This window comes from Schistocerca americana, chromosome 6 (assembly GCF_021461395.2).
Source record: "Schistocerca americana isolate TAMUIC-IGC-003095 chromosome 6, iqSchAmer2.1, whole genome shotgun sequence".
NCBI classification, from domain to species: Eukaryota; Metazoa; Arthropoda; class Insecta; order Orthoptera; family Acrididae; genus Schistocerca; species Schistocerca americana.
In genome coordinates this window covers 483,704,989-483,731,821 of record NC_060124.1, presented here as the reverse complement: position 1 = coordinate 483,731,821, position 26,833 = coordinate 483,704,989, and positions in this window count along the sequence as shown.

The window sequence follows — 26,833 nt, the reverse complement described above, 5'->3', positions numbered from 1 at the left end:
TTCCTGGAGGGGGGGGGGGCGGCTTGCACACCTTGTTGTTTTGTGTGGCACTATCACACAGCACAGGCCTACATTGATGTTTTAAGCACCTTCTTGCTTCCCACTGTTGAAGAGCAATTCGGAGGTGCCGATTGGATCTTTGAACACGATCGAGCATCTTTTCATAATGCACGGCCTGTGGCGGAGTGGTTACACGACAGTAACATCCCTGTAATGGATTGGCCTGCACAGCGTCCTGATCTGAAGTCCGATAGATCACCTTTGGGATGTTTTGGAACGCCAACTTCGGGCAAGGCCTCACCTACCGATATCGATACCTCTCCTCTGTGCAGCACTCCATGAAGAATCGGCTGCCATTCCCCAACAAACTTCCAGCGCCTGATTGAACTTATGCCTGCGAGAGTGGAAGCTGTCATCAAGGCTAAGGGTGTGCCAAGACCATACTGAATTCCAGCATTACCGATGGAGGGCGCCATGAACGTGTAGGTCATTTTACACCAGGTGTCGGGATACTTTTCATCACATAGAGTACGTACAGCTGAAACTACGGCTGAAAAGTGGTTTTATATATATGGTGCTCAGTTTAACTGAAGACATTGAATATCTCGGGGACTACAGATCGGATCAAAAAATGTTATAATTCCAATTCGTTTGTCTCGGAGAGGGATTGCCAACGATATCACACGCGACCTGTCGGGCAACGCCGTGCGGGAATGGCGGGTGGTAACCTAGAAATTTTCAGTGGGAACCCCCGTTTTTTATTTGTGGACTACGATTCTGCGACAAAATCTACATACGTTTTGCCTGAAACATTTTCTTCGTATCGCTACAGATGGGGCTGTCATCAGAGGAATGGTAATGGGTACGCAACTATGGATGAAGGGCAACAGACAGATGCCACATTTCTAGATTTCCGGAAAGCATTTGACACCGTGGCCCATTGTAGGCTGTAAACGATGGTACGAGCATACAGAATAAGTTCACATATATGTGAGTGGCTGAGAAACTTCTTAAGTAATAGGTCCCAGTATTTTGTTCACTACGGCGAGTGTTCATGAGAGAGAGGGCTAACGTCACGAGTGTCTCAGGGAACTGTTGTTCTCTACGTACATAAATGATTTAGCGGACAGGGTGGACAGCAATTTGCGGTTGTTTGCTGATAATGCTGTGGTGCACGATAAGGTGTCGAACTTGAATCGCTGTGGGAAGATACAAGGTGACTTAGACCAAATTTATAGTTGGTGTGATTAATGGCAGCTAGCTTTGAATATGTAAAAGGTAAGTTAATGCGGATAAGTGGGAAGAACAAACCTCTAATGTTCACGTACAGTATTAGTAGTGTCTTGCTCAAACAGTCAAGTCGTTTAAATATCTGGGAGTAACGTTGCAAAGCGATATGAAATGGAACGAACATGTGATAACTGTGATACGGAAGGGAGAAGGTGTATTTCGGGAAAGTGTGATTCATCTGTACAGGAGGCCGCATATAGGGCGCTGTCACGACCGATTCTTGAGTACTGCTCGAGTGTTTGGGAACAATATAAAGTCTGATTGAAGGAAGTCATCGAAGCAATTCAGAGGCGGGCTGCAAGATTTGGTACCTTTAGGTTCGAACAACACTCAAATGGGAATCCCTGCAGGAAATGCGACGTTTTTTCCGAGTAACACCATTGAGAATACCGAAGTTTGAGGCTCACTGCCGAATGATTCCACTGCCGCCAACGTTCACTGCGCGTAAGGATCACGAGGATATGATACTAGAAATTAGGGCTCATGCGGAGGCATACGGACAGTTGTTTCTCCATCGCTCTTTTTGCGAGTGGAACGGGAAAGGAAACGTGTAGTTGTGGTACAGTGTACCCTACGCTACGCACTGTAGGGTGCTGGCGGAGTATCCATGTAGATGTAAATATAGATGTATGCAGGGTGGTCCACTCATCGTGACCAGGACAAATATCTCACGAAATAAGCGTCAAACGGAAAAACTACAAAGAACGAAACTTGTCTAACGTGAAGGGGGAAACCAGATGGCGCTATGGCGATATGGCCCGCTAGATGGCGCTGCCATAGATCAAATGGATATCAACTGCGTTTTTTGAAATAGAAACCCCATTTTTTATTACATATTCATGTAGTAAGTAAAGAAATATGAATGTTTTAGTTGACCACTTTTTCCCCTTTGTAAAAGATGGCGCTGTAATTGTCACAAACATATGGCTCACAATTTTAGACGAACAGTTGGTAACAGGTAGGCTTTTTAAATTAAAATACAGAACACAGGTACGTTTGAACATTTTATTTCGGTTGTTCCAATGTGATACATGTACCTTTGTGAACTTATCATTTCTGAGAACGCATGCTGTTACAGCGTGATTACCTGTAAATACCACATTAATGCCACAAATGCTCAAATCGATGTCCGTCAACCTCAATGCATTTGGCAATACGTGTAACGACATTCCTCTCAACAGCGAGTAGTTCACCTTCCGTAATGTTCGCACATGCATTGAAAAGGCGCTGACGCTTGTTGTCAGGCGTTGTCGGTGGACCACGATAGCAAATATCCTTCAACTTTCCCCACAGAAAGAAATTCGGGGACGTCAGATCTGGTGAACGTGCGGGCCATGGTATGGTGCTTCGACGACCAATCCACCTGTCATGAAATATGCCATTCAATACCGCTTCAACCGCACGCGAGCTATGTGCCGGACATCCATCATGTTGGAAGTACATCGCCATTTTGCCATGCAGTTAAACATCTTGTAGTAACATCGGTAGAACATTACGTAGGAAATCAGCATACATTGCACCATTTAGATTGCCATCGATAAAATGGGGGCAAATTATCCTTCCTCCCATAATGCCGCACCATACATTAACCCGCCAAGGTCGCTGATGATCCACTTGTCGCATTCATCATGGATCTTCCGTTGCGCAATACTGCATATTATGCCACTTTACGTTACCGCTGTTGGTGAATGACGCTTCTTCGCTAAATAGAACGCGTGAAAAAATCTGTCATAGTCCCGCAATTTCTCTTGTGCCCAGTGTCAGAACTGTACACGACGTTCAAAGTCGTCACCATTCAATTCCTGGTGCATAGAAATATGGTACGGGTGCAATCGATGTTGATGTAGTATTCTCAACACCGACGTTTTTGAGATTCCCGATTCTCGCGCAATTTGTCTGCTACTGATGTGCGGATTAGCCGCAACAGCAGCTAAAACTCCTACTTGGGCATCATCATTTGTTGCAGGTCGTGGATAACGTTTCACATGTGGCTAAACACTTCATGTTTCCTTAAGTAACGTAACTATCTGGCGAACGGCCCGAACCTTTAGTCCAGGATACCGAGCGGCATGCATAGCACACGCCCGTTGGGCATTTTGATCACAATAGCCCTACATCAACACGATATCGACCTTTTCCGCAATTGGTAAACGGTTCATTTTAACACGGGTAATGTATCACGAAGCAAATACCGTCCGCACTGGCGGAATCTTACGTGATACTACGTACTTATACGTGACTATTACAGCGCCATCTATCACAAAGCGAAAAAAGTGGTCCAACTAAAACATTCATATTTCTTTACGTACTACACGAACATGAAATAAAAATTGGCGGTTCCTATTTAAAAAAAAAACGCAGTTGATATCCGTTTGACCTATGGCAGCGCTATCTAGCGGGCCAACCATAGCGCCATATGGTTTCCCCCTTCAAGCTAGACGAGTTTCCTTCTCTGTAGTTTTTTCGGTTGATGCTTATTCTACATCTACATCTACATTTGTACTCCGCAAGCCACCCAACGGTGTGTGGCGGAGGGCACTTTACGTGCCACTGTCATTACCTCCCATTCCTGTTCCAGTCGCGTATGGTTCGCGGGAAGTACGACTGTCTGAAAGCCTCCGTGCGCGCTCTAATCTCTCTAATTTTACATTCGTGATCTCCTCGGGAGGCATAAGTAGGGGGAAGCAATATATTCGACACCTCATCCAGAAACGCACCCTCTCGAAACCTGGCGAGCAAGCTACACCGCGATGCAGAGCGCCTCTCTTGCAGAGTCTGCCACTTGAGTTTATTAAACATCTCCGTAACGCTATCACGGTTACCAAATAACCCTGTTATTTCGTGAGATATTTGGCCCGGTCACTATCAAAGGACCACCCTGCATATTGTAATTTACGAAATGCTACTCAATGGCTCTTGAATGTCAGTCGCATATGGGACCACACATCCATGCAGCAAGGGTAGGACGGGCCAGTACTAACTAACTTCTAATTGGAAACCACATTCGCAACGTTGTATTTCTCCGTCGTATGTAACAGGGGACTATTCGACGCGCCACCGTGGTCGTGTAGCGAACTACGACGTATCATAAGAGGCAGTACACGCAGCGACTAGAGCTCAAGTAGCGTGCAGATAGCGGCTCTAAACATTACATTACTTGCACAGTGTTTATTGCCTACACACCTGTCTATCATTTGGGAATAGATGTGAAAGTTAACGATGACCGTTGTACCCACAGAAGAAAATAGTCAAATAATCCTGATTTATGGAGAATGTAGGAGAAATGTTGAGGCTGTTGTTCGCTTGTATGTCTAGCTAGTGTTTTCTAGAGAAAGCTCGCTCTGTTTATTCTTTTACAAGGTTGTGACCGCCTTTATGTCTGATGGCAGCGCATCGACCGGCAAAAGGAAACGAAGCGAACGTGTTACAGGACAAGCTAATGGAATAGCTGTACTAGCGGCAGTGCACCACAACCCACGAATAAGCGCCCGGTAATGACACCGCGATTCCGATATTTCCATACATTGCATTGCCTCAATACTGCATCGTCATAAATATATCCACACTACGTGTTACAGCATCAAGAACTTCATGACGCCGGTTTCCATAACAGGGAAGTGTTCTGTTAATGGGTACTTCAACAAACGCAAACGATTCACACGTTCTTTGCCGAGGTACTGTTTTCCGATGAGTCTACATTCACAAACCATGGTAGCGGCAACATGAATTATTTGAGTGTAGACAATTTCCACTGGTTACGTCAAGTTGACCATCAACGCCCATGGTCGTTAACGTACGGTGTGACATCGTGCGGCCGCGCGGGATTAGCCGAGCGGTCTTAGGCGCTGCAGTCATGGACTGTGCGGCTGGTCCCGGCGGAGGTTCGAGTCCTCCGTCGGTCATGGATGTGTGTGTTTGTCCTTAGAATAATTTAGGTTAAGTAGTGTGTAAGCTTAGGGACTGATGACCTTAGCAGTTAAGTCCGATAAGATTTCACACACATTTTTGATATCGTGTGGAACACACATTGGTCCGTATTTTATCGACGGCACGATGAATGGACGCAAATATCGGACGTTTCTGGAACAGTAACTATTGGTACTACTGCAGGATGTTATCCTGGGCGTTGGACAACGTACGTGGTTTCAGCGTGATGGTTGTCCAGCCGATTACGCAACTGAAGCACGCGAGGTATTAGACGATGTTTACAATGGTCGATGGAACGGCAGAAGAGGCTCTATTAATTAGACCGATAGTTCGCCGGATTTGACATCGCCGGATCCTTGAAGACATGGTCGACCGCATCTGTCCTGAGTACTGTCATTTGAAAAGCGGAACACTAAGTGTACAGAAATTGACGGTACTACGTTTGAACACTTCCTCTAATTGGAAAAGTAGAGTAGCGTTCGTCTCGAGCGACGAGACGGCGGCGCATCAAGTAGTCACCTGTTCCATATGTCGAAGGAATGCCACATTGCTAATGTGGTTTCCAATTTGGAGTTATGAAACACCGGCCTATCCTACCCTCGCAGCATGGAGGTGGGGTCCCACTTGCCATTAAATATTCAAGGGCCATGAGTAAATTACGGTTGTGTACCCATTTCCATTACTCTGATTCAGGGCCATCTGTGCCGGAACGAAGAAAATGGTTCAGATAAAACGTTTGTAGATTTTGCCGTAGAATCGTAACGCGCAACAAAGAACGGGGGTTCCAACTGAAGCTTTCAAAGTTGTCCACCCCCACGCACACACGCGATAAGGGGGCGGTGGGGGGGGTGGGGTGGAGATCGAGTGTGTTATCATTGGAAGTCCCCCTCCGAGACAAACAGATTGGAATTTTGGAATTATAACTTTCTTTGATCCGATGGATAGCATTACCTTATATACTTAGACTACATTCCATTATCCTTGCTTTGCTTTTTTTGATTATCTTCCTATCAAGACACAGTCTACTCCGTTCCACTGCTCTTCCGTGTCCTCCACTGTCCATGAGAGAATTGCAATGTCATCGGCAAACATCAAAGTTTCTCTTTCAGCTCGTTGAACTTTAATTTCTACTCCAAATTTTTCTTTCGTTTCAGTTAATGGGTTGCGTTGATTTGCGGGAGGAGACCAAACTGCGAGGTCACCGGTCTCATCGGATTCGGGAAGGATGGGGAAGGAAGTCGGCGGTGCCCTTTCAAAGGAACCATCCCGTCATTTGCCTGAAGCGATTTAGGGAAATCACGGAAAACCTAAATGAGGATGGCCGGACGCGGGGTTGAGCCGTCGTCCTCCCGAATGCGAGTCCAGTGTGCTAACCACTGCGCCACCTAGCTCGGTTTTCATTTAATGCCTGCTCATTGTTCAGACTATATAATATCTGGGATACACTAATACCCTCTCTTCTCAACCATTGCTTGCCTTTCATGCCCCTCGATTTCCGTAACTGTCGTCTGGTTTCTGCACAAGTAGTAAAAGAGCCTTTCGCTGACAGATATCGAATGAAATATGATAGGTGAAGCACCCCACACACAAACAGGGTGTAAATTTTAAGTTGACAAACCAGAATAACTCGAAAAATAAGCTTCGCACGAAAAAAATGTGTTGAATCCAAAGTTGATTGTTTTCGAGGGGGACATCTGCTGGTGCTAAAATTAGCCCGCCACCCCAGCCCCCTGGGGTTGGGGCGGGAAGCAACTTTAAAATTTCAAGTGGGAACCCCCATTTTTTATTGCAGAATCAGATTCTACATAAAAAACTGCGTATATTCTGTCTTAAAGATTTGTTTTGATTCTTGGTAGTTGGTTTTGTAATTCTACAAAATCCATGTTCTCATTTTTGAGTGGTAAATGGTTACGGAAAAATAAAAAAATCCTTATTTGCTTCGTAAATTTTGTTTCGCTGAAACTAAAACTCTCCCTCTCTCTCCATAGGGTGGTCATTGAGAGAGAGGAATTAGACTTTTACAAATGTTGATACAAATATTAATTTTTTCCGCAGATTCGGATAAGTTTTGTTTGTTTCGTAGTCGTGAGGCCACACAACATTTAATTATCAAACATATCAGTTAAGACAAAATATACATAGTTTTTTGTGTAGGCTCTGATTCTGCATTAAAAAATTGGGGTTCCCATTTGAAATTTTAAAGTTGCTTCCCGCCCCAACCCCAGGGGGCTGGGTAGGCGTGCTATTTTTAGCACCAGCAGCTTCCCCCTCGAAAATAATCAACTTTGGATTCTACACATTTTTTCGTGCGAAGCTTATTTCTCGAGTTATTCTGGTTTGTCAACTTAAAATTTACACCCTGTATAATGGCATGTAGTTGACTGGGGCCGGCCGGAGTGGCCGTGCGGTTCTAGGCGCTATAGTCTGGCGACCGCTACGGTCGCAGGTTCGAATCCTGCCTCGGGCATGGATGTGTGTGATGTCCTTAGGTTAGTTAGGTTTAATTAGTTCTAAGTTATAGGCGAGTGATGACCTCAGAAGTTAAGTCGCATACTGCTCAGAGTCATTTGAACCATTTTTGAAGTTGACTGTCTAACAACCCTACCACAACAAAGGTCAAATTTTAATAATGATTGTGATGTTGCTCACGCTGCTAAATACTGCATTTTCGGGCAACAACAAAGTTATTATGTGGCAGGTGTCATTAGAGCACAGTTAATAAAGTCATTTCATGTAATAATGGATAAACTAGGCACTCATCGTTTTGTGTTTCCCACGCTGGCCTCGTTGTAAAATCATGGCTCAGTCGTCGAAAATCTAGGTGGTGGTGATTCCAAGCTCGGATGCAAAGAGGCCTAGGTTTTATTCTGCGATATTCAAAAGTTGTATAAATTTGTTTCACAAACCATTCTTGAAGATTAAACCTTTGAAAGTTAGCACAATGGTGATGTAAAAAAGTAATAAGCACTCCGAAGTTAAGTTACACTTCTTTTTAATTTTTTTTCTGTATCGCGTAACACACTAACCATCACTTCACAATACAAAACACACTTGAAAACATCTTCCCCACTGTTAAAGTTCACATTTTATAAACTGGCTACAATATGCGTCTTTCCAACATGAAGTTCAACACTTGACTTTCTCAAGGTCCGACTGTAACTCTCTAATAACCGCTTACGCGCCCAAAAATCAGAGTTACAAGTACGTCAAATATCATAGTGACAAAAGAAAGAAAACACATAAGAATAATATCATTGTAATATAAACAGATCGATGTATCAAAGTACCTCTACATTAATCAAATCAAATCTGAATGTTGTCTCAGAAATATGTTAACTATTCTACAGAAACACAATAGAATATTGCTGGTATCGAGAGGTTCAGGTGAGCTGCCGTAATGGTTACGTAATTCAAGTACCATTACAACTGGAAACAAGGAAAAGTCAGGCAAAGGAAACCTTCATACTAATGCTGCGGTACTGGGTCACTGGACTTTGTGCACGGCGAGTCCCGTCTCTTGCAGCAGAACGGAGAACAAACAGGAAAGCAGAACGGGAGAGCAGGCGGCTCGGCGGAGCGGTTGTCCCGAGTGGCAGTCTCGTTAGCCGTCAGGCTGCGTCTGGCATTGAGTGACGTAATTACGACCCTCCCGAAACGATGTGGGCGATCCGGAACACTGGGACTTGTAAAGGCGCAGCCCAGGCGTCCGTCGCTTTTTCCCATTAACGTCGAGAGGTCCTGAACTAAAGTCAACAGCGAGAATGCAAAAAAAAATAATAAAAATAAAAATAAATAAAAATAAAAATAAATAAAAATAAAAATAAAAAAGCGGAGTTAAGCAGCTGAAACAATGCTGCAGAGAGAGAGAATTTTTTTTGTGCTTGGAGAGAAATCACACGTGCACTTCCATGTGTTTCAATTTTGGCTGCACTTCTGTTTCTTTTTGGTGCTATCTGTACAAATACAACGGCACGTGTACCTAGTACGTTTCAAAACGCGGCACATAAACACGGGACTTCCTGGTGGTCGAGTGTTTTGGATAGCCTTTGGGCTACCCAGCTGAAGGATCGTGTTAGTGTCACTGTCCTACAGTCAGGGATGAAATACGAATATTACACATTTCCTCCTGTTTAGGCAAATGGAGCAACTCGGTTGGTTCTTTTTGCATTTGATGTAGTCTACGGTGCGCTTGATGGGACTTATCGAGGCACCATTAGTTCATGGGCGGTTCCTCGGGAAACCCCCAAAAAAGTGTTTTTTGCTATATTTTTGCCATCACCAGCGAACCAAAACACAGACGAGGATTCCAAGACAGGTACGCGCGGCAAATGGGTGAAATATTTACGATGTATTACTACCTTGAAAATTTTCTTGATATCAGTATCCGTTTCCGACATACAGTGGTACAAATTTACACTACTTCCACAAAAATAATCCGGTATGGGGCGAAATCTAAATAATAAGTAACCGGAGAAAATTGTTCAAATTTAAATGGTATATTTTCTAGGCAATTATCTAGGAGATCCATCCCAATATTTTCAAAAATCTTTATCTGTTACTGAGAAACACCAGTCGGCCGGAGTAGCCGTGCGGTTCTAGGCGCTACAGTCTGGAGCCGAGCGACCGCTAAGGTCGCAGGTTCGAATCCTGCCTCGGGCATGGATGTGTGTGATGTCCTTAGGTTAGTTAGGTTTAATTAGTTCTAAGTTCTAGGCGACTGATGACCTCAGAAGTTAAGTCGCATAGTGCTCAGAGACATTTGAGAAACACCCCAAAACTTGTTTTTTGAGTACCAAAAACTAGCCGTTGATTCCTAGATGGCTGTGGATAGCAAGTGGGTGCATTTTTACAATGTAATCCTAAGATCCCGATCTCGAAAAACCTGGAAAATTTTCCTCATATCTTAGTCCGTTTCTGGGATACAGAATTTCAAAGTTACACTCCTTATACACATAAAATACGTAAGGTAAAATCTCTAGTGAGGTGAATACGTAGTTTATAAATTGACGTAGCGCAGAGAAATATGCTGAGAAGTGTCTCCGTTACCATCTAGGAACCGCATGTTGTAGTACTGACGCATATGCAAAAGCTTTTGCGCGTAACATCCTGAGATTTAAAATTAGTTTTGCTTTATTTCAGTTTCGCTCAAAGTTTTACTCACCAGCACATTTCATTTCATATTACTTACATGCTTTGCTGCAGCAGGGAAAAGAAGGGAACCAGCGGTAAAGTGGCCCTACCGGAACACAAGAAAATGCGAATATGTTCCTGTTTATTTTAAGGACTCGAACTGAAAAGTGGGGTACCAGCTGCCTCATCCTATATTCCTCAGCATGTTTAAAATCGTTCCCAAAAATTTTGCCATGCAACCATATTCGCACTTTTTTATGTTAAGAGAGAAGAACACACTGTCAGTGGCAACGAGACGGTTCAAATCGTTCAGATGGCTCTGAGCACTGTGGGACTTAACATCTGTGGTTATCAGTCCCCTGGAACTTAGAACTACTTAAACCTAACTAACTTAAGGACATCATACACACCCATACCCGAGGCAGGATTCGAACCTGCGACCGTAGCAGTCGCGCGGTTCCAAACTGAAGCGCCTAGAACCGCTCGGCCATACCGGCCGGCCAACGAGACGGAAAATTAATAAATACTGTAAGATAGTAGACAGTGGTTGCGTTAAAGAAAGAGTGAAGGAGGCAATGACAGTGCGAGAGAAAGAGGACACAGTGGCAAGGGAACATAGTTGTCAGTGACAGAACAGTGCTAGTAAAAGAGAGAGAGAGAGAGAGAGAGAGAGAGAGAGAGAGAGAGAGAGAGAGAGACAGACAGACAGACAGACAGACAGGGCCAAGGGGAGGGGATGAATAAAGAGAAAGCGGAAGTGGATGAGTCCCAGTGATAATAAGAGACAGAGCCTGTGACAATGACAACGAGGAAGAGAAAGATGCAGACCCTGCGAAGAGACAGCAACAATAGGAAAGAAGAAATGAGATATTCGCAGTAAGAGTTGGTAATAGGTAGACATCGAGAGTGTATTGTACTAGGGCAGAAGGAAGGAGACTGTGGCCGTGGCACAGGAGACAGTGACAGAGAAACATAAAGAGATAATGACAGTGAGTTGGGGTGAATGAGTGAGTGAGAAGGACAACTGGGAATGGATGGGTATGAGCGACTTGCAGCAACTGACTATTAGGTGTGAGTGAGTTATAGTTAAGGGCACTTGTGGGAGTTTAAGGTGAGTTACATTTTAATAAAGTGTGAATATGTTCGCATGGCAAAGTTTTTGCGAAAATTTTTGGAGGTGTTGAGGAAGGCAGAATGAGGCAGCTGGTACCCCACTTTTCAGTTAGATCTTTTAAATAAACAGCAACATATTCCCATTTTTTGTGCTTTGATAGTACAATTTTTCCTGGCTGTTATTATATGTTAAAATTTTGTTAATAGTCTCATAGCAATGGAACGTAAAATTACACTTTGCCGATAACAGGTTTCAGCTGATTGACCACCATCTTCGCATTAAGCGTGCTATACAGCCAGTGTCTGTGTGCAGTGTTGGCCACAACACCATCGCCCCCAAGTCTGCCTCAAAAAATGCTTACTAGAGAACCAGTACCTACAACACTGTTGGCCACATCATTAGCAAGTGCAACTCATAAGCACGCTTACTGATGAAATCTCCTGATGGTTCTAAACGTTACAGTCATGCTTTGAATAACTTGTTATTATTATTGGGATTTGTTACAACAAGGACTCGTGTACTTCTTTTTATATTTATGGTACTTCATGGTCAGAACTCAAACATCAGTAGCCAAAGTGGTTCGATGCAAATCTGAAACATTCTCGAGAAAATCGATTTTGAAGTTTTCTGAGCTTTCTTATCACCGTACAGCATACTTGTCTTTCTTAAGGGTCGCATAGCTCTCTGGTAGGAAAGCATATGGACCGCGTGGGGTGGTTTGGGCTCGGTTCCCGTCCAAAGTAAAATTTTAAATGAACATTGCTGCGAAGCTGTAACAGCCAAGGGGGCGTGTCCCGTACCTTGGTTAGTTCAGTGTGCCATCATGCTGCAGGTTATCGTCTCGCTGACGAGGTACAGAGCCATGCGCCGATGGAAAGGTGAGTGGCTGGAAATGACAGGCAACAAGTGCCCTCTCGTAACCCACAACACGGTCATGGTATACCTCCTTCCAGCCATGTAGACGGGACGAGGTTCTTCTTATCAGTCTTCCCATAGGTCATAGCCCAAAGACATATGGCTTCTTTCTCCGGCGGGAGGGCCCTGCAAGGTGTTATGCTTGTAGCGTACGTATCAGTCTGCGCCACATTTTGTCAGACTGTGTTTTATTTTCCGACCACAGCGATGGCAGATTCGACAACAGATCTACCCTCTATTTTAAGTAACGTTCAGACAAATGTGGTGAGCATTTTGCGGGTTCGTGATTTGTCCTTCTTTCCTCAAATTTTAGGGTATGTTCGTAATATGTTAACAGTATGAGTGGCTCGCCCATGATTTTTGTAAATCGTCGGCAAGTCACATTTCCCTTTGCCTTTCTTTTCGTTCCTCTGTCGTTTTACTTCTATTTTAACCCGAGATACAGTACGTTTCGCTCTTTCTTCGTTGGTTTAAGGTGTGTGTGATAGTTTTTATATGGGTCAGTGTGAGTTATGTCGGAGTGAGTGCATGAGTGTCGTTTCATAGGTTCGTCGTACGTCCGACACTGATTTCCGCGGTTATTCCACACAGTGTTGCTTGTCTACTAACACTACAACTATACGCAAACGCCGATGTTCTTGGTCGTTAAGTGAAGGCTGTCGGCTACTATATTGTCCCAGGTGAGCTGTAATACCTGAAGTTTGGTATTCTCTGGGCGCTCCTGAAATGGTATGTCCCATAGGTACGTCCCACTTGTGCAGACACAGTATAATCGCTGCCGTAAGATTAGGTTTCACCGCCTCCAGGTTCAGAGTCGCTCAGTGTGTGTGGCTGGCCACATGAACAAACCGCGTTCACAACTTGCGGCAAGGCTCCACCACAGCGCGCCAGTAACTGCCTTCCTTGTGGCTCCGAGTTCAAACTCACTGACTACCCTGTCCCGACTGTGGCAAGCTAAGCACACAACCAGAGAGAGCATACCAGAGGGCAGTATCTCTCACAGGCCTGATGGTGCCAACTTAGGCAATAGTGACGCCTTTGTCACACTTGGACCGGAAATAGTCTCCACTGTCCACAACTTAAAGTTACTCCCCGAGCAAAGTTTGCAGCCATATAAGTATCTGACCACCTCCCTTGTGAATCAAAGCCAGTTCTATAAAAATTGAAATCATTTCTAGGTGACAACTACTTCATAGATGACTGTTGTTGGGAAACACACGGTCCAGTCACATTAATGTGACCGTCTATTTTCGACGTTAACGAGCAATAATCATTCACAGACGGCATGTGGCAGCACTAGCAGTGGAGGATATATAAAGTGTATCAGCGGGACGCAGGAATCAGTGTAGTCGTCGTCGTAATGCGTAAAACGGAGCAATTTGTCTGACGTCCAAAACGGTATGATCATTAGCTTTAAGGCCAAGGGTGGAAGCATTTCAATAGTTAAGTTTTTAAACAGTTCGTGTGCTGCAGTAGTTAAAGTATGCCGTACTTGGCATAATAGTGCTATCCCAGGCCGGTGCTGAGGCAAAAAAAAAAAAAAGCAAACTTAAACTAAACAATCTGAGCTACCGAAGCACGACTCACGCCCGGCCCTCAAAGCTTTACTTCTGCCAGTATCTCGTCTCCTACCTACCAAACTTTACAGAAGCTCTCCTCCGAACCTTGCAGAACTAGCACTCCTTATCCTTTCTTTCAGGAGTGCTAGTTCTTGCCTGCGAAGGTAAAGATCCCGAGTTCGAATCTCGGTCGGGCACACAGTTTTAATCTGCCAGGAAGTTTCATATCAGCGCACACTCCGCTGCAGAGTGAAAATCTCATTCTAACTTAAACTAGCTAAGAACAACACGCACACCCATGCCCGACAGAGGACTCGAACCTCCGGCGGGAGGGGCCGCACAATCCGTGACACGGCGCCCTAAACCGCTCGGCCACTCCGCGCGGCGCTGAGTCATCAGTGGTGTACAATGCGCCTTAGATGAGAGGGGTGAACAGCGGCTGCGGACGTGCGTGTGGGCGAATAGACGTGCAACTGTTCAGCAACTGAGGTCCCAGATGTACCAAAGGGCTACTAACAGCGTCTTCTGAACGACCAGTCAGCGAACGTAGCTCCGTATGAGCCTTCGCAGCAGGCACCTCATTCATGCACCAGTGCTCACTGCTGTTCAGCGGCGACGACGGCAGAAGTTTGCACGCCAATAGCGCAAACGGACGTCCAACGAGTTTCAACATACGACCTTATCAGAGTAATCACGTTTTATTCACCATCGGGCAGGTGGCCATTGGAGTGTACGGCGTGAAACGCCTGGAAGCAAACTAGGCAGTGGAGTTATGGTACCGGGAATGTTTTCGTATCGTTACATGGGTGATCTCGTTATTCTGAAAGGCACTGTGGATCAACATGAGAGGCATCTATTCTTGGGGACCATGTTCACCCCCACATGCAGTTTGTTTTTCCTTAGTGATGGCACCTACCAACAGGACAATGCAATGTGTCACATAGCTCGCCGTGTACGTACGCGGTTCGAAGAGCATCAGGATGTGATTGTCGTACTCTCCTGGTCACCGAACTCCCCAGATTAAAATCGACTCGAGAATCTTTGGTACCATCTCGATCGGGCTGTTAGCGCCATCGATCCTCAACCGAGAAACCTAGCGCTGCTGGCCATGGCGAAACCTCTGTGTTAGATTAGTTTCATACTAGTTAACTTGCATTTCGTGCTGTCACGCTCAATCATTTGTAATTTAGTTTGGTACTTTGCATATGTCCCATTCAGTGTTGGCAATGATATTAAAGTACCAAATTTTCCAGTAACCACCTAATTCTATGTACATTAACCACGATTTGTGCTCCCAAATTCCTTTCTCTCTTCATCGTCTATATGAATGCGTCAGTGTGTATGTTGAATTTGTCGTTTATATGGTACCAGTACAGCTTCTGGCTGCCTGCTTTGGTAGCAACAGTGTAGCCAACATAGCTTTCTCAGTCAAGGCAAAGAGATTTGTAGCCTTTCGGTAGTCATTCGACAGTACTTAAGTTGGTAGTGGAAATGACTCCTCTCGTCTCTTCCGGCTACCTGGGGGAAGTTAGCTGCAGGAAGAGCGTCCTCTCGCCACTCGGTACTGGACCTTTGGTGAGTGAAGAGTGACTTGGCACTGCTGAGTGTGTTAAAGTGTGATGGCGTGTAGCTATTCTAACTGATGTACAAGTTTGATCTGCTAGTTCATTTTAAAATTCAGTTGTTGCCTTCTCTTCGAACTGGAATAAATGAGTGAACTTTTCTGGTGTGTATTTGTTTTATTTCTTCTATCTTTCATTTCGTTTCAATTATAAGATTGTGAATCTTTTTCCACACCATGTGGTGATGATTCCAACGTATATTCCGTACCATGTTGAATACATTTTATTCTTAATTTCGCATGATGTTTTATTGCTGTTTGTGTCCATACGGTGTACATTTGTGTTCCTGAACTTTTCACGAGTCTTAGTAATTTCGCTTCATTCACGAATATTCAACGGCATTTGCGGGTGTTTCACGCCAGCGTATGTTAGTTTCACGTTAAAGGTGATAAAGCTAAATTTCTTTGACGGAAAGTGTTCTATAGTATTCATATGGGCAAAATTATTTTTATCTCTATTCGTTTGTACGTGTGTGAATCTAGTATGTTGATACGAACTTTCTCCATGTGCACCTCAGATTTCCTTTTCATTTATCATCGCAGTGTACCTCAGCCTTCAGTATAATGAAATAATATGAGTTAATTAATTAAATAGCAGGCAACGACAGGTCATAGTTTAGAATTATTTTGTGAATTTTTAATATGGTGTTTTATTTTAATAAACTATCTTCCTCTCCCTTTTTGTAAGATTATTCTTAATACATCTCACATGGAGTATCTGAACTGCAATGGGCAGGCCTTAGAATTGTATGCCTTTGTCTGATTATCTTACTTTTTTTATTGAGGCTTAGGCTCATACTTCCTGTGAATTATTTGATATAACGTTTGTGCTTAAATTCTTCCCATATGCTCATTCCGTATATTCATTTGGATCTTTTTATTAACACGTTAATTATGCTTAGCAGTTCAGTGATTAATTCTCATCTACATCTACATCTACGTGATTACGCTGCTATTCATAATAAAGTGCCTAGCAGAGAAGGTAAAGAACCACCTTTTAGCTGTCTCTCTACCACTCCACTCTCGGTCGGCGCGTGGGAAAAACGGGGCTTAAATTTTTCTGTGCGAGTCCTGATTTCTCTTACTTTATCGTGATGATCATTTTTCCCTATGTAGTTGGGTGACAATAGAATGTTATCGCAATCGAAGGAGAAAAGTGGTGATCGAAATGTCATGAGAAGATCCCTTCGCAGCGAAAAACGCCTTTGTTTTAATTATTGCTACTCCAATTCACGTATCATGTCTGTGGCACTATCCTCCCTATTTCGCGATAATGCAAAACGAGAGCCCTTCTTTGTACTTTTTCGATGTCATCCGTCAGTCCTACCTGATGCGGATCCCACACCTCTCAGCAATGCTCCAGAATATGGCGGGTAAGCGTGATGTAAGCAGTCCCTTTCGTAGACCTGTTGCACCTTCTTAAGTGTTCTGCCAGTGAATCGCAGTCTTTGGTTTGCCTTACCCGCAACATTATCTATATGATCGTTTCAATTTAGGTTATTTGTAATCCCAGAGTTTTAGTTGAATTTACAGCCTTAAGATTTGTTTGACTTATCGCTTAATCGAAATTTAGCGGATTTCTTTTAGTACTCATGTGAATAACCTCACACTCTTCTTTATTCAGGGTCAATTACCACTTTTCGCACCATACATATATCTTAACTAAATCATTTTGCAATTCGTTTTGGTCATCTAATGACTTTACAAGACGGTAAACGATAGCATCATCTGCATACTAAGAGGGTTACTCAGATAGTCTCCTACGTCGTTAACATAGATCAGAAACAAAAGAGGGCCTATAACACTTCCTACGGGAACGCCCGATAATACTTCTGTTTTACGCAATGACTTTCCGTCTATTACTACGAACTGTGACCTTTCTGACAGGAAATGACGAATCCAGTCGCACAACTGAGGCGATATTCCATAGGCACGCAGTTTACTTAGAAGACGCTTGTGAGCAATGGTGTCGAAAGCCTTCTGGAAATTTAAAAATATGGAATCAACTTGACATCCTCTGTCTATAGCACTCATTACATCACGACTGTAAAGAGCAAGTTGTTTTTTACAAGAACGATGTATTCTGGATCTGTGCTTCCTATGTGTCAATAAATCGTTTTCTTCGAGGTAATTAATAATTTTCGAACACACTAATCTTATACACTACTGGTCATTAAAATTGCTACACCAGGAAGAAATGCAGATGATAAACGGGTATTCATTGGACAAAAATATTATACTATAACTGACATGTGATTACATTCTCACGCAATTTGGATGCATAGATCCTGACAAATCAGTTCCCAGAACAACCACCTCTGGCGGTAATAACGGCCTTGATACGCCTGGGGATTGAGACAAACAGAGCTTGGATGCCGTGTACAGGTACAGCTGCCCATGCAGCTTCAACAAGATACCACAGCTCATCAAGAGTAGAGACTGCGTATTGTGACAAGCCAGTTGCTCGGCCACCATTGACCAGACGTTTCCAATTGGTGTGAGATCTGGAGAGTGTGATGGCCAGGGCAGCAGTCGAACATTTTCTGTATCCAGAAAGACCCGTACAGTACCTGCAACGTGCGGTCGTGCATTATCCTATTGAAATGTAGGGTTTCGCAGGGATCGAATGAAGGGTAGAGCCACGGGTCGTAACATGTCTGAAATGTAGCGTCCACTGTTCAAAATGCCGTCAATGCGAACAAGAGGTGACCGAGACGTGTAACCAATGGCACCCCATACCATCACGCCGGGTGATACGGCAGTATGGCGATGACGAATACACTCTTCCAATGTGCGTTCACCGCGATGTCGCCAAACACCGATGCGATTATCATGATGCCGTAAACAGAACCTGGATTCATCCGAAAAAATGACGTTTTGCCATTCGTGTACCCAAGTTCGTCGTTGACTAAACCATCGCAGGCGCTCCTGTCTGTGATGCAGCGTCAAGGGTAACCGCAGCCACGGTCACCGAGCTAATAGTCCGTGCTGCAGCAAACGTCGTCCAACTGTTCGTGCAGATGGTTCTTGTCTTGCAAACGTCCCCATCTGTTGACTCAGGGATCGAGACGTGGCTGCACGATCCGTTACAGCCATGCGGATAAGATGCCTGTCATCTCGACTGCTAGTGATACGAGGCCGTTGGGATCCAGCTCAGCGTTCCGTATTACCCTCCTGAACCCACCGATTCCATATTCTGCTAACGGTCATTGGATCTTGACCAACGCGAGGAGCAATGTCGCGATACGATAAACCGCAATCGCGATAGGCTACAATCCGACCTTTATCAAAGTCGGAAACGTGATGGTACGCATTTCTCCTCCTTACATGAGGCATCACAACAACGTTTCACCAGGCAACGCCGGTCAACTGCTGCTTGTGTCTGAGAAATCAGTTGGAAACTTCCGTCCTGTCAGCACGTTGTAGGTGTCGCCACCGGCGCCAACCTTGTGTGAATGCTCAGAAAAGCTAATAATTGGCAAATCACAGCATCTTCTTCCTGTCGGTTAAATTTCGCGCTTGTAGCACGTCACCTTCATGGTGTAGTAGTTTTAATGGCCAGTAGTGTATTAAATTTTCCCAATTTCAGTTAAATTTGGTGAGAACCCAGCATTATTTTGTGGCACAGGAAACTTACAGTAGACTGCAGAGTTCCACAATTTCTAACTTCCCCCCAGTTTCTGTTTGCATATCACTTACCAAATATACATTCACACACTAATAATCATTTAATGGTTCGACATCAGTGTCGGTAGCTACCAGAACGTTGTTGACTTTCTTCTTGGGAAAGATGGTTTCTGAAGTTTTTGACTTTTTTTTTTTTGGTCATCAGTCTACTGACTGGTTTGATGCGCCCCGCCACGAATTCCTTTCCTGTGCTAACCTCTTCATCTCAGAGTAGCACTTGCAACCTACGTCCTCAATTATTTGATTGACGTATTCCAATCTCTGTCTTCCTCTACAGTTTTTGCCTTCTACACCTCCCTCTAGTACCATGGAAGTCATTCCCTCATGTCTTAGCAGATGTCCTATCATCCTGTCCCTTTCCTTATCAGTGTTTTCCACATATTCCTATCCTCTCCGATTCTGCGTAGAACCTCCTCATTCCTTACCCTATCAGTCCACCTAATTTTCAACATTCGTTTATAGCACCACATCTCAAATGCTTCGATTCTCTTCTGTTCCGGTTTTCCCACAGTCCATGTTTCACTACCATACAACGCTGTACTCCAGACATACATCCTCAGAAATTTCTTCATCAAATTAAGGCCGGTATTTGATATTAGTAGACTTCTCTTGGCCAGAAATGCCTTTTTTTCCATAGCGAGTCTGCTTTTGCTGTCCTTGCTCCGTCCGTCATTGGTTATTTTACTGCCTAGATAGCAGAATTCCTTAACTTCATTGACTTCGTGACCATCAATCCTGATGTTAAGTTTCTCGCTGTTCCAATTTCTACTACTTCTCATTACCTTCGTCTTTCTCCGATTTACACTCAAACCATACTGTGTACTCATTAGACTGTTCATTCCGTTCAGCAGATCATTTAAATCTTCTTCACTTTCACTCAGGATAGCAATGTCATCAGCGAATCGTATCATTGATATCCTTTCACCTTGTATTTTAATTCCACTCCTGAACCTTTATTTCATTTCCATCATTGCTTCCTCGATGTACAGATTGAAGAGTAGGGGCGAAAGGCTACAGCCTTGTCTTACACCCTTCTTAATACGAGCACTTCGTTCTTGATCGTCCACTCTTATTATTCCCTCTTGGTTGTTGTACATATTGTATATGACCCGTCTCTCCCTATAGCTTACCCCTACTTTTTTCAGAATCTCGAACAGCTTGCACCATTTTATATTGTCGAACGCTTTTTCCAGGTCGACAAATCCTATGAAAGTGTCTTGATTTTTCTTTAGCCTTGCTTCCATTACTAGCCGTAACGTCAGAATTGCCTCTCTCGTCCCTTTACTTTTCCTAAAGCCGAACTGATCGTCACCTAGCGCATTCTCAATTTTCTTTTCTATTCTTCTGTCTACTATTATTCTTGTAAGCAGCTTCGATGCATGAGCTGTTAAGCTGATTGTGCGATAATTCTCGCACTTGTCAGCTCTTGCCGTCTTCGGAACTGTGTAGATGATGCTTTTCCGAAAGTCAGATAGTATATCACCAGACTCATATATTCTACACACCAACGTGAATAGTCGTTTTGTTGCCACTTCCCCCAATGATTTTGGAAATTCTGATGGAATATTATCTATCCCTTCTGCCTTATTTGACCGTAAGTCCTCCAAAGCTATTTTAAATTCCGATTCTAATACTGGATCCCCTATCTCTTCTAAATCGACTCCTGTTTCTTCTTCTATCACATCAGACAAATCTTCATCCTCATAGAGGCTTTCAATGTATTCTTTCCACCTATCTGCTCTCTCCTCTGCATTTAACAGTGGAATTTCCGTTGCACTCTTAATGTTACCACCGTTGCTTTTAATGTCACCAAAGGTTGTTTTGACTTTCCTGTATGCTGAGTCTGTCCTTCCGACAATCATACCTTTTTCGATGTCTTCACATTTTTCGTGCAGCCATTTCGTCTTAGCTTCCCTGCACTTCCTATTTATTTCATTCCTCAGCGACTTGTATTTCTGTATTCCTGATTTTCCTGGAAAATATTTGTACTTCCTCCTTTGATCAATCAACTGAAGTATTTCTTCTGTTACCCATGGTTTCTTCGCAGCTACCTTCTTTGTACCTATGTTTTCCTTCCCAACTTCTGTGATGGCCCTTTTTAGAGATGTCCCTTCCTCTTCAACTGTACTGCCTACTGCGCTATTCCTTATTGCTGTATCTATAGCGTTAGAGAACATCAAACGTAAATCGTCATTCCTTAGCACTTCCGTATCCCACTTCTTTGCGTATTGATTCTTCCTGACCAATGTCTTGAACTTCAGCCTACTCTTCATCACTGCTATTTTGTGATCTGAGTCTATATCTGCTCCTGGGAATGCCTTACAATCCAGTCTCTGTCTGACCATGATGTAATCTAATTGAAATCTTCCCGTATCTCCCGGCCTTTTCCAAGTATACCTCCTCCTCTTGTGATTCTGGAACAGGGTATTCGCTATTACTAGCTGAAACTTGTTACAGAACTCAATTAGTCTTTCTCCTCTTTCATTCCTTGTCCCAAGCCCATATTCTCCTGTAACCTTTTCTTCTACTCCTTCCCCTACAACTGCATTCCAGTCGCCCATGACTATTAGATTTTCGTCCCCCTTTACATACTGCATTACCCTTTCAATATCCTCATACACTTTCTCTATCTGTTCATCTTCAGCTTGCGACGTCGGTATGTATACCTGATCTATCGTTGTCGGTGTTGGTCTGCTGTCGATTCTGATTAGAACAACCCGGTCACTGAACTGTTCACAGTAACACACCCTCTGCCCTACCTTCCTATTCATAACGAATCCTACACCTGTTATACCATTTTCTGCTGCTGTTGATATTACCCGATACTCATCTGACCATAAATCCTTGTCTTCCTTCCACTTCACTTCACTGACCCGTACTACATCTAGATTGAGCCTTTGCATTTCCGTTTTTAGATTTTCTAGTTTCTCTACCACGTTCAAGCTTCTGACATTCCACGGCCCGACTCGTAGAACGTTATCCTTTCGTTGATTATTCAATCTTTTTCTCATGGTAACCTACCCCTTGGCAGTCCCCTCCCGGAGATCCGAATGGGGGACTATTCCGGAATCTTTTGCCAATGGAGAAATCATCATGACACTTATTCAATTACAGGCCACATGTCCTGTGGATACACGTTACGTGTCTTAATGCAGTGGTTTCCATTGCCTTCTGCATCCTCATGTCGTTGATCATTGCTGATTCTTCCGCCTTTAGGGGAAATTTCCCACCCCTAGGAATAGAGAGTGCCCTGAACCTCTATCCGCTCCTCCGCCCTCTTTGACAAGGGCGTTGGCAGAATGAGGCTGACTTCTTATGCCGGAAGTCTTCGGCTGCCAATGCTGATTATTTATCAAAAGTTAGGCAGTGGCGGGGATCGAACCCGGTACCGAAGACGTTTTGATTATGAATCAGACGCTACCCCTAGACCACAGGTACTGACTGGTGGTCACATTAATGGGACTGGACAGTGCAGTATTTGTGTCGTTGTGTTACAAGTGTCATATTTTATTGTAAATTAAGATTTTAAAAAAGTGCAGTGATGTAAATTGTCACACTGAAATCATGCTTCCAAAGTGAAAATGAAGCTTATTTCTGAACATAGTGGTCATGTCAGTGGGCGACAAACGGCTACTTTGCTACCAGAGCGAGCAGATGATAACCTAGCAGAAACTAACCCGCCGGAGGAAGATGCCGTTAGCCAGAGAAGCTGTCTCCCCTGGCGGTATCAACACGCCTCGGCGTACCGCCTGGAACAAATTACTCTCTGCCTGAGCTCTGCCGCCCACACAGCGCGGCTCGGCAGTGAACCCGAGGGGAAGTTATCAGGCCACGAGTCGCTGGAATAAGCGGTTCGTCTCACCTGCTAGCAGGATTAATCGCGCTCGCCTCCCAGAACGGCTCTCGCTATAAATCCTTTTTGAAAAGCAGATGATGAGATGGAAGTGCGTAATAAACGCTATTCCGAGGAAGCTTGGAATTATATTTCTATGTCAGAGGTATCGCGCTCCTCGAAAGCCGTCCGTCATTCTCTTCTGTGCGTGTTATTAACTGTAGAAGTCCTCAAGAATGCCGGATTTATGTAGTGACGGCTAATCCTTCCTCATTAACGTGCAGTGGGCGAAGATCATCTTTATTTTCCTTTACATTTCCTGCCATCAAGACACTTTTCAAAAATGGTTCAAATGGCTCTGAGCACTATGGGACTCAACTGCTGTGGTCATAAGTCCCCTAGAACTTAGAACTACTTAAACCTAACTAACCTAAGGACAGCACACAACACCCAGCCATCTCGAGGCAGAGAAAATCCCTGACCCCGCCGGGAATCGAACCCGGGAACCCGGGCGTGGGAAGCGAGAACGCTACCGCACGACCACGAGATGCGGGCGACACTTTTCAAACCATTCCACTGTGTGTAGCAAAAAGTAGACGCCACGGGTATTAGACACCCGTTTTACTATCGATTCGCGAACATAGTTGTAAAGAATTTAGTGAATGGTGTAACAGAACAAAGAAAAACATGTATTCATAGTGCGATCCATAACGATACAGGTACTTCGTACTGCCTTGCTCTTCATTCAGCTAACACTCTTTCACATACATTTGTCTATCGGGCTTTATGTCTAGAATATATTTTCCCAAAATTAAAGTAAAATGAGTTACCATCCCCGCGTTCTCACCAATGGTTTCGAAAATGGCTCAAATGGCTCTGAGCACTGTGGGACTTAACTTCTGAGGTCATCAGTCCCATAGAACTCAGAACTACTTAAACCTAACTAAATTAAGGACATCACACACATCCACGCCCGAGGCAGGATTCGAACCTGCGACCGTAGCGGTCGCGCGGTTCCAGACTGCAGTGCTTAGAACCGCTCGGCCACCCCAGCTGGCTATGGTTTCGAGTAGTTTCACTCCGTAAATGAGGCAACTATATTTCCAGTTACGATTCTCTTTGCCTCCCTCCCCTACATCAGCTCGACAGGTATTAGGCTAAAAAGTTCCTGACTCTATCAACGGAATGAAAAGTATTCCATCATATCCAGTTTTCGTTTATGCATCTTTGTCTGCTCCAATTTCAAGTAGATTGTAGCTGACCTTTCCATCTCTTCTTTAGACGCCCATCATCCCTTTTCCTTTGAGGTGTGTATCAAGTGCATATTTGTATATTATTTTTGATACTCGTTCTTCTGACATTCTTTGAATTTGTCCATGCCATTTATTTCTGTACTCCTCTGTTTTCTGAAATATGATTTTGAAACTCAATTTATTTCTTGTGTCACTATTTTTCATCCGATCTGAGAGTTTGTAACAGCGAGAGGTCTTAGGAGCCTCATCTCTGCTGCCTCTATTCTCCTGATGGAATTCTTGCAGCTCGTATTCTTGATCACTGTGTGTGACATGTGAGACCTTGGATTGCAGGTACTTAAAAGTATTGATTTGTTCTAGAGGCTTATCATCAATCATCATTTTTGTTCTTAAATGCTCCTTAACATGGAACGCCATAACCTTAGTTTTAAGTTTAGATATTGTCGTATTATAATCATTTGCAAGAACCAAATTGTTCTATGTAATTATCTAATGAGTCCGTTAACATCAATTGATCATCTGCAAACAGGACTGTATTTTTAACTTTATTTTTAAGCGTATAATGGTGCACTACTTTACTCTGCAAAGTCGTTACGACGTCGTCTACGTATAGGTTAAATAATGTGGGTGGTAAAGGACACCGTTGTCTCACTCCTTGACAGATGTTTCTCGCAAACGGATTTCCTCTTTGCACTTTGATTTTGTTCTGTGTGTACATACTTTGAATTACCCTTATTAGATGCTGGGGAATACCAATCTTATCTAAAATTTCCCATTATTGAACTCTGTTAACGTTATCAAAAGGTTTCTCATGTTCAGTAAAGGCTATGTGTATGGGATGATTGTATTTTCTGTATTTTTTCAGTACCTTGGCAAACTGGAAAAACACTAAGCAAGGCCTTTCTATCCGAAACCCATTCTGTTCTTCAGTAAGAAACGTTTCGAAAATTAAATTTAGTCTATTGTTATTAGTTTTGTATATATTTAGTATCCGGAGTTCAGAATACTAATATCTCGATAGTTGTCAAATTTTCTGCGATCTCCTCTTTTTAAATAATGAGATAAAAACTGTTGTGTGACAAACCTCTGGTGACGGCCGGTGTGGCCGAGCGGTTCTAGGCGCTTGAGTCTGCCACCGCGCAACCGCTACGGTCGCAGGTTCGAATCCTGCCTCGGGCATGGATGAGTGTGATGTCCTTAGGTCAGTTTGGTTTAAGTAGTTCAAAGTTCAAGGAGCCTGATGACCTCAGATGTGAAGTCCCATAGTGCTCAGAACCATTTGAACAAACCTCTGGTATGTTTCTCTATTTCCAACAAGTAATTACAAAATTCGGTAGTTTTTTGACTAATGTTTCCGAAGCATAGTTTCATAATTCCACACTGAGGTTGACTTCGCTTTGGTATTTTCTCATTTTTTTTTTTTTCAACGCAACGATTAGTTCACCCGTTGATATAAGATCAACATCCTCTTTACTAACTGCAGTTTTCACATTTTCCACATCTTCGTCCATAGATTCTGGAAATAATTCAGCTACTTATTTTGTGAAATGGGGTTAATTTGAACCATATCTTGTGCATCTTTATTAAGTTATTGCAGTATCCTAGAGGAAAAATTTTGTTTCCCATATGTGTCATGTTCCATTTCACTCAGAAAATGTTCCCAGTATTGTTGTATTATTTTTCTTGTCGATCTCCTGACCACTTCTGTGTGTCGCTTATACTCGATATTGTCTTCTTGTTTCTTTGACCGTAGATATTTCAGGTAGGCCTGTTCCTTACATTTAATGATGTTTGCTAGATCTTGGTTCCAGATTGGGAGTCTCCTTTTATTTTGTATTTCATCTTTTTCCCTATGGCTTCACCGCCAGCTACGTATATTCTTCTTACTATATCTTTCCATTCATCGTTAACGTTTTGTTTTTCTTGTGCGTGTTTTATTACTTCATCTAAACGTTTTGTTATAGCAATCCAATGCTTGGATCTTACAGTAAATGTACTCTATAGACTTCTTCTAGTGTTTCTTTTATTATTGTGGTTTAATTGTTATACAGTGGGATAATTATTTTCGGCATTACCAGAAAATGGGCAATACTAGGCGCGCGGAGTGGCTGCGCGGTTTGAGGCGCCATGTCACGGGATTGCGTTGCCCCTCCCGCCGGAGGTTCGAGTCCTCCCTCGGGCATGGGTGTGTGTGTTGTTCTTAGCATAAGTTAGCTTAAGTAGTGTGTCAGTCAAGGGACCGAAGACCTCAGCAGTCTCATCCCTTGGGAATTCACACACATCTGAACATTTGTTTTTGGTCAGTACTAATATTATACCCTCTGTAGATCATTATATCTTCTATAAACGGAATTGCTTTCTCATTTGCAACAAAGTAGTCTATTGTAGGTCTACTACCCCTAGCAATCAATGTAAATTTATGAATATCTTTCTTTTTTGAGTCATCAGGCCCCTGCGCCAACCTCTTCATCTCAGAGCAGCGCTTGTAACCCATGTCCCCAATTA